This window comes from Erigeron canadensis, chromosome 7 (genome assembly GCF_010389155.1).
Source record: "Erigeron canadensis isolate Cc75 chromosome 7, C_canadensis_v1, whole genome shotgun sequence".
NCBI classification, from domain to species: Eukaryota; Viridiplantae; Streptophyta; class Magnoliopsida; order Asterales; family Asteraceae; genus Erigeron; species Erigeron canadensis.
In genome coordinates this window covers 37488390-37501445 of record NC_057767.1, presented here as the reverse complement: position 1 = coordinate 37501445, position 13056 = coordinate 37488390, and the positions used below count along the sequence as shown (strand labels likewise).

The 13056-nt window shown below is 30.7% G+C and overlaps 1 long non-coding RNA gene across 11 annotated transcripts; it reads left to right on the top strand.

The window, feature by feature from the left end:
• The first annotated feature begins 2568 nt into the window (after positions 1-2568).
• On the top strand, positions 2569-10530 carry LOC122608719. Of its 11 annotated transcripts, none has more exons than XR_006325302.1 (9): positions 2569-3428; positions 5716-5873; positions 6072-6115; positions 6233-6323; positions 8566-8745; positions 8911-9038; positions 9676-9849; positions 10054-10140; positions 10218-10530. It is a non-coding gene; the product is annotated as an uncharacterized LOC122608719 (long non-coding RNA). The 11 variants fall into 11 exon arrangements; XR_006325301.1 differs by lacking the exons at positions 2569-3428; positions 5716-5873 and adding exons at positions 7700-7726; positions 8117-8219 and having other exon boundaries at positions 5914-6115; XR_006325303.1 differs by lacking the exons at positions 2569-3428; positions 5716-5873 and adding an exon at positions 7700-7720 and having other exon boundaries at positions 5915-6115.
• Positions 10531-13056: the final 2526 nt, after the last annotated feature.

The following is a 13056-nucleotide window of genomic DNA, read 5'->3' as shown; positions in this document are numbered from 1 at the left end:
GGATGAAAAGTGAAAAAACGTACCAACTTTAGAGACGAAAAGTGTAATTTACTCTAATTTGTATTAGTAAGTGTCACAAATCTACATAATTTAGATCATTAAGAAATTAAGTTATCTCTATACTTTATGATTTTCTCTTATCCTAAAAAGTCCCCGAAAGCTTGTTAATCCAATAATCAAAAGATGGGGTTTGGGATTTAGTTTTAAAAAGATTATCTGATTATTGAGTTTACATGAAGCAATTAAGAAAAACAAGTGTTTGCGGGAAAAAAAAAGAAGATTATCTGCTTTTCACATATATAAAACACAGTTTCGGAAAAAGCATGGTTTTTCAAAACGCAAACCTTTTATATATTCAATCCCAAATACCCTCGTAATACATCGATTGGTGAGTCGTTTAGATACTTCCTAGTTAATAAATTAAGAATGCTTTCATTAAATTGAAAAAATAATTTAAAAGAATCTCCTTGCCTAAGTTATTGGTTGCATCAACCTTTACTATAATCGATAATGCTTTCAATGTAATTTTTCAATTTTTTCTCCCAATCAACAGAAAGTTTTTACTCATGGAAATGGTCTCAAAACAAAAGTCTTATGTGTATTCTCTCATGTGTTAATAACCAAAATGGTGTATTTGTAAAACTTAATTCTTAAAATGGTGTATTCTTAAAAGTATTTATCAAAATGATATTTTTTAAATAAATATTTATAAAAATGATGTTTTGTCAATATATAACCAACAAATACTCCAATTTTTTTTCCTTCATGTTTCTCTCGATCATTTTCAAAATATATTGCAAAAATAATTAGTATAAGTGAAAAAATACTACTTGATCGAGTAAAACAACAATATGTTTTTATAATTAATATATATATATATATATATAGGGGAATGGTAATATAAAGTTGTCGGGTATCTAAGCTTAGGTGTGGAACACTCACATATTGTTTTTTTAATCCATAAAAATCATGGGGCCCGTGCATTTATTCATTAAACAATAAATAGTAAAATATTAGTATGTGAGGGGTTCCACACCTAAGCTTAGGTGGACAGCCTTATTATTCCCTTTTCCTATATATATATATATATATATATATAGTTTTAATTTAAATATTCTTAGCATAAACTATAACTTCTTTTGTATTTTTTAAGAAACAAAAATATAATTTAAAATGTTTTTTTTTTCTTTTTTAATTAAAAATATCAATTATAGTGATTAGTCATACAACCAATGAAAGATTTATTATGTTGTTCATAATCTTACTTGTAAATTTCTTAGCAAGCCAACCTATTCCTAACAAATAATATGAATTATATATCATGGTTAAAAACATTAATAGGTTGCAATATTCCTTTTTAAAATATACGAGAACGATACCCGCGTGTTATAGCGGTGATGAAGGTGATCGATGACGGGGTGGTGATGTAATGGCAGCGGCGGCGTGGCGGTGATGGGTTGATCTACTTGACGGGCTCAGCCCTTACCGTACGGGCTCCGCTATTGGATTTAAAAATTCGTTGAAAAAATATCAAATGACCACTCTAATGAAAGAACATGAAACTTTGAGAACACCCATATAACTTTTATAATTTATCGATGTGCGATTTTTGAGATAAAAGATTTTAAATGAATTAGAAGAATAAAATGATTTATGAAAGAGAGAAAAAAAATGATTGATTGAGATTTAAGGAGAAAAAAATGGTATTATATTTATTTTAGACAAATATAGAATAGATGAGAGGAGCATTTTGGAATAGTACTTAAAATCAACATTGAAAATTTAAGTTCAATGTTGAAAATTTAAAGGAAATTTGCTTTATAATATAGGATTAATTACTTGAAAAGTCACTTAACTTGTCAGTCAAACCTTTTATGAGGCTCGAACAAAAAAAAGTTTTATTTGAGGCAATGAAACCTAATAAAATACCTTTCGTAGGACTTTGACCTGCTTTCGTTTACGTGGACTCTAATTAACCGGTTATATCTTAATTTATTCCACCTTACATCCATATAAATATAATGAATATTTAATATTAAGGGGATAATATCTGTACTGCTGGCAGTTCCCTTATCGGAACTGTAAAGGGGAAAATCAGGGGGGAGGAGGTTTATGAATCAATTTTTTATCACGTGGAGAAGATAGATGTGAGAGGACAGTATTGAACTGCTGCCGTTCGGAAGATTATCCCTAATGTTAATTATAAAAATAATGTTTGTTTCCCTTCTTGTTCACATATCACTGATTTGCTTTTTACTCCGCTACCACCTCTTCACAATTAGACGATTTTTTAACAGCTATCATTCATGGGATTGTTTGGTGCTATCTTTTTGTTTTTATAAGTTCACTAAATCAAATATAATCAATCATGGTCATCTACATATAAAAACTATAGAATACTTTTTGTTTGACCAATCATGGCATCTTCATATAACCAAATCATGGCTACCGAAGTTATACATAAACATTACACATACATAACAAGCTTTTTATTATCGGCGCCGGTACCCGCCACTTCGCCGCCAGCCGCCGCAATCCCATCTCCGTCTCAGATCTTATTTGTGATACTCAGATCTTCTTTTGTTTGTGATACTTAGCTTTGATTGAGAGATGATGATAGAAAAATAAAAGATTTCATTTGTGACTTTTGGGAAACTCCACCACCCACCGACAGCAAAATCCCTCCTCACAACGGTGGTCTGATAATGACCAGATAAGATGGGATGAGCCGGAAGTAATGACCGGAAATATGTTTGTTTGTTTGTTTTGTTTTGTGTGTTTAAGCGTATGAACTTGGGAATGCTTATTGTGATGTGGGAATTCGTAGAATTTGAGTATGAATTACTTGATTAAAGTCGAAGAATTTGGGGAAAGCAAAGTTGATTTGAGTTTAGGAAAGATTGAGTTTACTCCATGGAGTTTCGTGAATGGATTTGCGGATTTAGGTGAAAAAGGTGTTGATTAAAGTAGTCATAACTCATAGGCAAAGTTTGGTGTTGCTAGGTGACAAGTTTCTCAAAAGCGTCAGTGGATGTATGGAGAGAAAAAATTATACTCGTATAAAAAAATTTGAAAATAAAAATAAATAAGAGAAACTTAAAAAATTTAAATTAAGTGTAGTTTAAGAGGACTTTTGATTAAGTAAATTGTAATAAGTTTTTAGGAATTTTGTTCTTCTTTTTAAATAAGTTTTAGTTATAAATAGGCCTCAGTTTTTTGTTTCGCTTTAGATCTCAGCATGGCTTGAGCCGTTACTGTACAGTACCACTTTAAGCACTCTATCCTCTCCACTTTTTCATATTTCTCACACCAAACTCAAACATTGCTTTCGTTATCATTTCTTGTATTTAAGCTTTTGTTTTGATTGATAATATTTTGGATTCTTCGATTCCTCATGTTAAAGAATGCAACTACGATTCAAGATCGATGTAAGTTACCTCCTTTATGTATATATATTTTTTTGAACACCGAATCCTTTTATGTATTTTAAATCTTATTTTTTTAGGTAATAGATTTTTCTATAAAAATTTGAGTTGGTTTGAATATTATCAGTTTTTTTGTTTGTTTGTTTGTGAAGTTAAAGTATTTTAATGAAAAACAATGATGATAATTTCTCTTTAATTATATATGGTGGGATGTATGTAATCCATGATAAGTAGTTTTCATTTGTCGCACATTTCATGACCGCCAAGAAACAAGAGAATGATAATTACTTTTTTGCGTTATTTTTTAGTTACTTGTTTTCTTTGTTGTTCTAGATCTAGGTTTTCTTTTCGAAATTTTTGGCTTTTTTGTACATTTAACGAAACTTTATATTTGTATATGTTCAAAATGCTTCTATTTTTAATCTGGTATAAGTGTTATTATAGTTTGATAATTTAAAAAAGGGCTAATCATCCCTGCTTCAGGGATGTTGGCAGCAACAACATCAAATGTAGGGGAGCTTTGTGTCATTTTTAAGCTTAAAAGGGTTAATGTGTAATTTTTCTTTAAATTTTGTTTTTTGTTTTTTGCATATTTCGTCGACCCTTAAAAAATGTTAAAGTTAATGGTCGTAGTCACTCATAGTTGTAAATTAAGACAATGTTGTTGAAACCAAACTTTTGCATAAAGGTTTCAGCTACCGATTTTACTCGGTATTTTTTATATGTCCCTTGGCTTTTTTTTTGCCTTTTTATGATTTAGCAATATATCAAAGTTTTAAAGATCTAAGTTAGAAAGATTGGTGTATGCTTAATATTCTGTAAATTTTGTTTAGTAAAAGTTTACCTTTCAAAAAAAAATAAAAAATATATATATATATATTTATATGTGTTGGAATAAAATTGTTCTTGTGATAAACCTTACAAATCTTTGATACAGTGTGGGTACAATATGTAATTATATTCAACTAATCATAGCCATCACTTAATTACTAATTCTTGTACGTAAGTTATTATCTCCAGCAACCCTTATTCTACTTGAAATCTAACTCCACCAATACAATAAGAAACCAAACACCACCTTTACTGAATATATGTAACTAATATAATGATTAATGGAGTTATTTTAAGAGTTAAGAGACCGATAGCGTAATTTATTTAAGGGAATTTCTAACTACAACCTGTTGGAAAATAATGATTCGTATTAATTAATATAATGAAAAACATGATTAATAACACTAACCTGAAGATCTTGTGGAACCTGTTAGTTGATTCAACATTCTTGTCATTGAGATTGGTTCCCAAATTAAGGTGATTGTATATTTGATGGGGTGTTATTGGGCTGGGTAGTTAGGCCGTGATTAAGAGAGCATAAGCACACAATTAAGAGAGATTAGAAAGTGATTAAGGGTTCTAATAAAGTGTAATTAGGTTCTATCTATAAATAGAACATTTACACTTTAGTCCCCTGGTGTTTCATGAGTGTGCAATATAATTCTTTATAATTCCAATCACCTAATGGAAAACCCTATATTATGTCATTAATGGTAAATACGCCCATCGTATATTTACCGACATAAGGATTTCAATTATTTGTCAATTATCATATATGACTGATATATGATCGGTGAAGGTCACAACTTCGTGAGTCCAACACAACCCTTTAGGCTGTTTTTAACCATTAATAATATTCTAAATATAGTTTAAAATTAATTAAGATCCCCTCTAATTAATTTAGTCCGTAATTCCGTAACATTTTTTTTGTAAAAGTCAAGAGAAGGTAATATTAACTCAATATATTGTATCCTAATCTATATATATCTAAAAGTTCTATCAAGCAAGTGGAAAAATTGACGTATTATTGACGATTTATCGATTGGTACTTAATAGATGTAATTAGGTTTCTTTAGAATATTTAATGTGCAAATATTAATGATCTATATCTATATCTATCTATCTATATATATATATAAAATTTCTATCATGATGATGAAAGAATTTAGCGCATTTTTGACGCAATTTAGCGCATATATATATAATTAAAAGTTCTATCATGGTAGTGGAAAAATTAAAAGTTCTATAAAAAATTAGCACATTTTTGACGCTTTATCGATATGTACTTAGTAGGGTTAATTATTATTATTATCAAATGATTAATATTTATGTTTAAGTTTGTTTAGTTATATACGTACATATGTATATGTATACATATTCTGTATTTTTCTATTAACCAATTATTTTTATATATCAATTAAGTTAAGTCTTTAATTTATTACTTTTTTTTTTTTGAAAGGTAATTTATTCTTTTGGTCTTCCCTTGGTGGCTTGATGCAGTCCAACGGTCCAACCAACTTAAAACTGGTGTCCAATTTGATCAGCCCAATTAGAATTGGACTCTTTGGTGTTCCCCCGTGGTGTCAAGCGAAGGGATTTGAAATACAAACCGTCTCTGTATATCTAACATAATTTTTTTCTATCTATTTCAGTTACACCGTTTATTCTCTTTGAATCGTTGATTCGTTAGCACAATCGAAGGATCTCAAGGCTGAACTTGCTTCTAGCCTAATGTTCTTTCTCAATTGTTTGATGTTTTATATTTAATTTTACATACTTATTATATTTTATTTTATTTTGTATAATAATGTGCAGGTAATTGTCTTCAGAAATTGACTGTGTTTATATATATTTCACAGGTATGTAAAATTTGGAATTATTTTCTGTTGTAGACTTGCGGGTTCTTAATCCCTAATTCTCTTTTTATGGTATTTTCTGTTATTGCTACTTATAGGTGGCTATGTTTTTTTATGCAGAGTTCGAATCAGCTTTGAGTTTGGTGGTGGTAAATTGAAAGGGAAGATGATTAGAGCTACTTCCCTGCAGTCCTTTAAGCTTAGAACACAGGTTAGAATATTTAGTCCCTAATAAGTTTGTATCATATAAAATAATATTTTATTATATGATTAGTGAATCATCATGCTTCTTGGTTGAGAAGGTAAGAGTCCCCAAATAGAATAAATAAACTATCTGTGATATGAAAAATGTCATCAGAATTGTCACACTATATAAATTTTGTATTTTGGTCCAGAAATATCAATATTACAATATGTTTTCCTATAGTTTTCATAGTTTTTCAAATCTCTCTTATTTTCGCCATTTTGTATATCATGGATCTTAACAAAGCACAGTTAGTTTCTACAGAATGTTGTGTTTTATGGTTTCATTGTAATAGTTAGCCTCTTTATTAAAAATATGTAGAAATCTCAACTTCTTTTGAGAGCTTTATAGCCATTGCCTTCTCAATGTAGAAATCTCAACTTCTTTTGAAAGCTTATTAGCCATTGCCTTCTCAATAAGCTCAAAGTAAAGAGCATAAGCTTATTAGTTTATTCCTTTGTGAGAAAAACCCATAAGCTCACATAGATAACCTCACTCACACAAAATGGACCTTTTAACTTGATAAGGATAGAGTTAACGAATAGTTTCAGTTAGACTTGGGATCTTTGAATTAAATTATTAATTTTGTACTCATCTTTTATATGCCACTTAATTGGGAAATTTTATTTTTATTGTTAACAAATATTTTGCGTTTAATATGCTTGCTACTTCATGTATATATATCATATATGGTCTAATTATTTTGTCAATCTATATAATTGTTATGTAATACTGCACACTAATGACTTCTTACTATACTTTTCAAGTTAATACATATTGAATAATGAGGTTGATATTAAGTGTAATAGACATGTAAGAAGAGAGTAATTAGCAAATGATACCAATGAAGGTGAAGTTTCTATGTTTACATAGCTACACAATTAGTTCTATGATCTTTACATTGTAGGCTAAGAGTTTTGTAGCATCAGAAGGATGTTGGGTCTACCTACTAAAGTGTGCTATTTTGATCAGCTTATTATTATTATTATTTCACTAACTTTTTTATATATAATTCTCTCTAACGTTGTTTCCTACTTTTGAGTGGCTGGGTCGAGTTTAAGCATAATGGCTCAAACATATTTGTTTTAGGATACTTGCAAGGATCAAACAGATTAGGCTACCACATTTAACTTCAAACTAAACGAACAGACGTGTTAACTGGGCCAAACATGTTAGAAGGGAATGCATAATAAAATCATTCTGAATATTCTTAATTTACAACATATTGTAAGGATATACTTTCCAATTCATTTTTCGTCGTATTTGTTATCCACTGAACTGGTGAAAAGAAAGGACTTTTCTCGCTTGGTTAGTAAACTCAAGTTTTTGGCCTTATCTTGCAGGTGACGACGACGTCGAGATATGTATGTGTAAGTTAAAACATTAGGTATTTTATGATGTATATATTGGATCGATAGGTCATTGGACCGTTAGATCTTTTTTGGAGTAACTAAGAAATTAAGGAAGTAATTATGCGCCTTTTGGGTCAAGAATGAAGTCTGCGTGTTTTTCAGTTAATGGTCTTAAGCCTTAGTCGTTGAGAGTGAAAGTCAAGTCATATGGTGTTTCAAATGGTCAAGCATGGGGTTAATATGTCTTTGGCCTGTTTGGCCGTTTTTCGATCAATCTATGGGTTTAATGAGCACAGTACATTCCGTTTGTGTGCTATTGTGAATCTGCATGTTTTCGTTAATTGATTTCAAGTGTTGGTCATATGGAACGAAAGTGAAAAAAGATGGAAAGTTGTAAGTAATATGCAGGCCCAAACATAATTTCATGGCAATGGGCTGCATTTTAATGGTGGAAGCTGTTGGAAAACATGAGAAGATCTGAACTAGGCGCTAATTACGGTGGTCATTTATGGTTAGTCGTAGTTTTTTAGCTGTAGGCCTTGATACGTGCCAAAGATTTGTTTTTTTTTTAGTTTTTGTTTGTATAGTTCGTTTAAACTAATGTCTAATTAAGCACAGAAGCCTGAGTTTGTACAAACTACCTAAATCCCACGAAGTAGGCCAATAGCGAATGACTACTTAAATACCAAAAAGCATTTGTGTGTGTGTGTGTGTGTGTGTTTTACAGTGTTAAGGAATCCGGAGACTTTGAAAAGGAAGTACTCGAAAAAAGGATTACCATGAAATAGAAAAATTAAATTTTAGATTGTTTTATTTGGAGCTAAATCATTCTTAATATACGTTGAACCTCTTTTCAGGAAATAAAGCGAGGCGATTGGTGTGAATTCTATGGGAATCGAAGTAACCGACCAAATCGATTGTCATATTTTATTTGGAGTGTCAATTCCACTTATCTACTTATAAATGGGTCACTTTGGGCTGTGGTTTACCTTTAACGGGTCAAATGGGTCCAAAAAGATGTAGCTGAAAAATATCAGGTTCTAATGGGTTACAAGTCTCATCAAGTTTAGATTTACGTCATTGAAAATTGTTTATCTAGAATTATTATAATAAAAAAATCAAAATATAGCTACTGTTGACCATTTTGTAATCGGTATAATTATAATATTTAAACGTTTTTACCTTTCTTCTTTGTATTGCAGGACAACAAATTGGAATAACCAGTATTCGGTATCTTCTAATGTTCATACCACTTATTCGTTCTTAGTTTTGGAATAACCTTTCTTCTTTGTAACCTACTTCAATGGAGAACATTTGGAACCATTATTCGGTATCTTCTAATGTTCATACCACTTATTCGTTCTTAGTTTATGTTTGCCGGTTTTGAACTGAATGTGCCTTTAGTTTCTGTAAATTCTTAAAATTTTTGGTATAATGATAACCAGTAGTACAAATTGGAAAAAGACTCTTAAAGATTGGCAGCCCAACAGCCTAAAGAGATGTAAATTGATGCTACTCATGTTAGACCTTAAAATTTGTCAGCCTAAAGAGATGTAAATTGATGGTAACTTCTTTTTACATCATGTCATGAAGAGACAATGGAGTCTTAACCTTAGTAAATGTCATTCTAGCATATATGAATCACACTATTAGAACCTTATAAAGGTACTATCATAAAAAGTATATTCAAGTATATGCATTTATTTAAAAGTATACCAATATTGACTTTTAGAAGTCAAAGTGCTTGCCATTGTGGGCGTGAACATAGATTACAAAAACTAGCCAAATTTTCATATGATTAAATAGTACCACCTATTTTCTTAAAAAAACAACTCCAAGGTGGCTTAGTGATTTCAGTGGCTTAGTTAAACGTTATCATAATCAATTTCTTTTCAACTGGATTTAAATTGTCATATGCTTAAGGACTTTAGGTTATGCTGATATATTTTTATAATGTAAAATCACAGAAAGCATCATGGAGCCATACCATAGATATCAATTTTTGGGCCGCCTTTAGGTGATCTCTATAGTTCAAGTTTTTTTTCAATTCCGGATTGTGGCTGCTGAAGAAGCTTAAGTACATGTTGCATTCATTACTTGACTTAAGAATACACGTTGCATTCATCAATTGACTTTCCAAGGTACCGAATACAATCGATACTTCTGAATAAGATCAATTCTTTTCGGGGTCAAAGTTACCTATCAGTTGATTCTTTCATATGTAACTTGCAAGACATATGGAGGTTTTGTCTGTTTGAGCAAGACATAAACGTAGGCTACATGTATCCAATACAAAGTCAAGTGCATGGCTATATTGTAGTGTTTCCCTTGGAAAAAAATTTCAGGTCTGCTGACAATTCGAGATTGGATACTCTGGTGGATGAGGACGCAAAAGAAAATCTGGGGCCCATGAAGATAAGTCGCAGGAAATGGTACGTTGTTCATGCGCCTTTGTATGTCAAAAATAAGAGTCATCTGTGCTAACATGAGTCTCCTATAATAAAATTAGGCGCATTGCGGATTTTGAGTCGGATGAAGAGGCTCGCGTCAGCGTGGTAGCCAAGAACAGTCCACGCCAGCATGGATAAAGCCTTCAGACATGTCAGATGCCGTATGTTTTAATTTTTATATTTCATAGGTAACAAGTTGAGATCAGGTTGGGTAACGGGTTGAATTGGCCGTGTTTTAATATGGATCATAACGGGCTTGGGCAGGTTTTGTAACAAGCATTGGTTGTCCAATTTTCAATATATGAATAGTTCATTATTTATGATCTGAAAACAATTTTATTGCAACAATTATCTATATCTTGGAAAACGATACATTATGCGTGACTTTCAACCTCTTCAGCCCATTCCCCTTTTATTAGTTTTACCCGCTTAAGTAAAACACAACCCGAAATGACCTACGCGTGGGTCAAAAAGTCCTTCAAATTATTAGTGTTGTCCACGTTCATACATATAACGTTTGATAAAGAAAGAATTCAAGCCGTGCAACGCACGGGTCTTCACTCTAGTTCTTCTTAAAAATCAAATATCTTGTGTACTTCATTTATCAAAATCAAAACCTACAAAAGCTATACATTTCGTCTAGTTCTTCCTGGGTTTGTATGTATCTTTACTCAAACTTTTCATGTTTTTGTTTTTCTACAACATCAGTATTTGATTTTGATGTATATGAATTTGGCCACCACATTTACCCTTTTCACTCTTTTTAAGTGTTAAAACTATTTACGTCTTTGTTTATCTAAAGTGACCTTGAAATATCATTCAATTTAGAAGTGATATTCTGGTAAAACAATGAAGGCTTGTAAAAATATGATTAATGTCTTACAATTTACGAACAAAACTAAGGTGATCTATATATATATAATATAATATAATAAGAAGGTACCTTAAGGAGAGAAGGGAGAAAATGTTCATTTTTTATTTTTTTTAGCTTGTTTTATTGAACTTTTTTTTTTTTTTTTTTTTTTTCCGTTTTTCACTTTTTTCATTCTCTCTTTAATTAACTAATTTCATATAAAAATTTTAAAAATATTTTTTTTCAAAGGGCGTAGCCCGTAAGCTGTAGGCGAAACCTCTCAGACTATGGCGGAGCCATAATAGGTAAGGGCGAAGCCCGTAAGGTAGATCACCTCATTACCGATCACCCCCTATGACCTATCACCCTCAATGACCTATTACTCTCACTAGCTACCCTTTATTAATATCCTTAAGGGCGAAGCCCGTACTGTACCCTTGCATGTATAACTTACTAACGCTGGTTAGAAATTAATTTTTTTCTAAATTTTTTTATGGATTGAGTTAATTAAAAAAAGAACGAAAAAAGTGAAAAAAATGAAAAAATATTAAAAAACAAGCTAAAAAAAATAAAAAACGGACTTTCTCTCCTTTCTCTCTGGATCTCTACCCTATATATATATATCGTAGATTAAAATAAAATATTTAGTTATCTTGTTTTGTGGCTTACCTTTACAAATGGGGAGTGATAAATCTACAACAAGATTTTGCCATATACAACAATGCACGCATTATACAGTTGTACACTGTGCAGTATAATATGTATGTTTGTTGTAGATGACAAAAAAATGATGTAGATATCATTCCCTTTACAAATAAATAGGTACAGACTAAAACTATTAATTAGAAGGAATCAAAATTAAATTTAAACTAAATTTAGAATGATATTAATTGTTAAAAACAGTTTAAAGGGCTGTTGTTAGAAATATCGTTTATTTAATTAAGGTTATTTTAGGTTTATTAATGAAGATAATTAAATTAATGAATGTAGAATAGGAGAATCTATATTTATACTCCTTTATAAAACAAACTCTCCCTCCCCTCCTTAATTTTAAAAAACTAAAATGACATATTTACCCTTTATCTTAATACATCTTTATTTTTATTTTATAAACTGTGACTAAAATGTCTTTAAAAAAATTCAAACGTTATCTCTCCCTCACGCAGAAACACATAACAAAAACCCTAACTCAAAAGTCTTCCCCCTACTCCCCCCTTTCATAACTACACCAATTCATCACATCTCCGACCGCAATGAAATTATTTCTACGTTAATAACTACACCATCATTGCCGGTGCATTGTGCGGATGCTAATTTAGTTTAAAAAAAAAAGGGAAGAGATACTTATGTAATATTGCATGGTGTAACATTTAACATTTTTAAAAATAAGAGGTTATTTTCTTTATAAGTATGGATATATATATATATATAGTTTATGTTAGTCGTTTACTTGACTTGACTATTTTTTTAAACTATCTAATAAATTATGGTATCTGTAGAAGCACATTTATTAGATAATCTAGTAGATAGGAATTATACCGGATAAAATAACTTTTATGGGATTCCTTACAGGTAGCAGGTAAAAAATATTTTTGAAACTTATTTTCTTTTTCTTGAGATTCATTTAATGATTACATGGATATTACAGCTCATTTATTTTGCCATGTTAGATGCAATTTCATTTTATGCAATTATACAATCTTATCAACAAAAACATTTTGATTTTTTATTTCTGGGTTTCTCCGATTCATTGCTTCACACGAGACATACCAATCTTTCTTCTTTATTTACGAGGAACAAAATCCAAAAACCCATGAAACAATTTTAGTTAATCCATAATGGCTAATCATTATGTATTCACCATTCTCATATTCAACTCCTATTACACAATCCAAGTTGAAGATGTGGAGTTCTTACTTAACACCACCGGGTGACGTCTCCATAACCGCTGCCATAAACACCGCTACTATTTCCCACAACAAACCCTAATCCCCGAATTTCGCACTTTTGAATTAATCAATCTTATTTGTTTTTCACCCAAAATT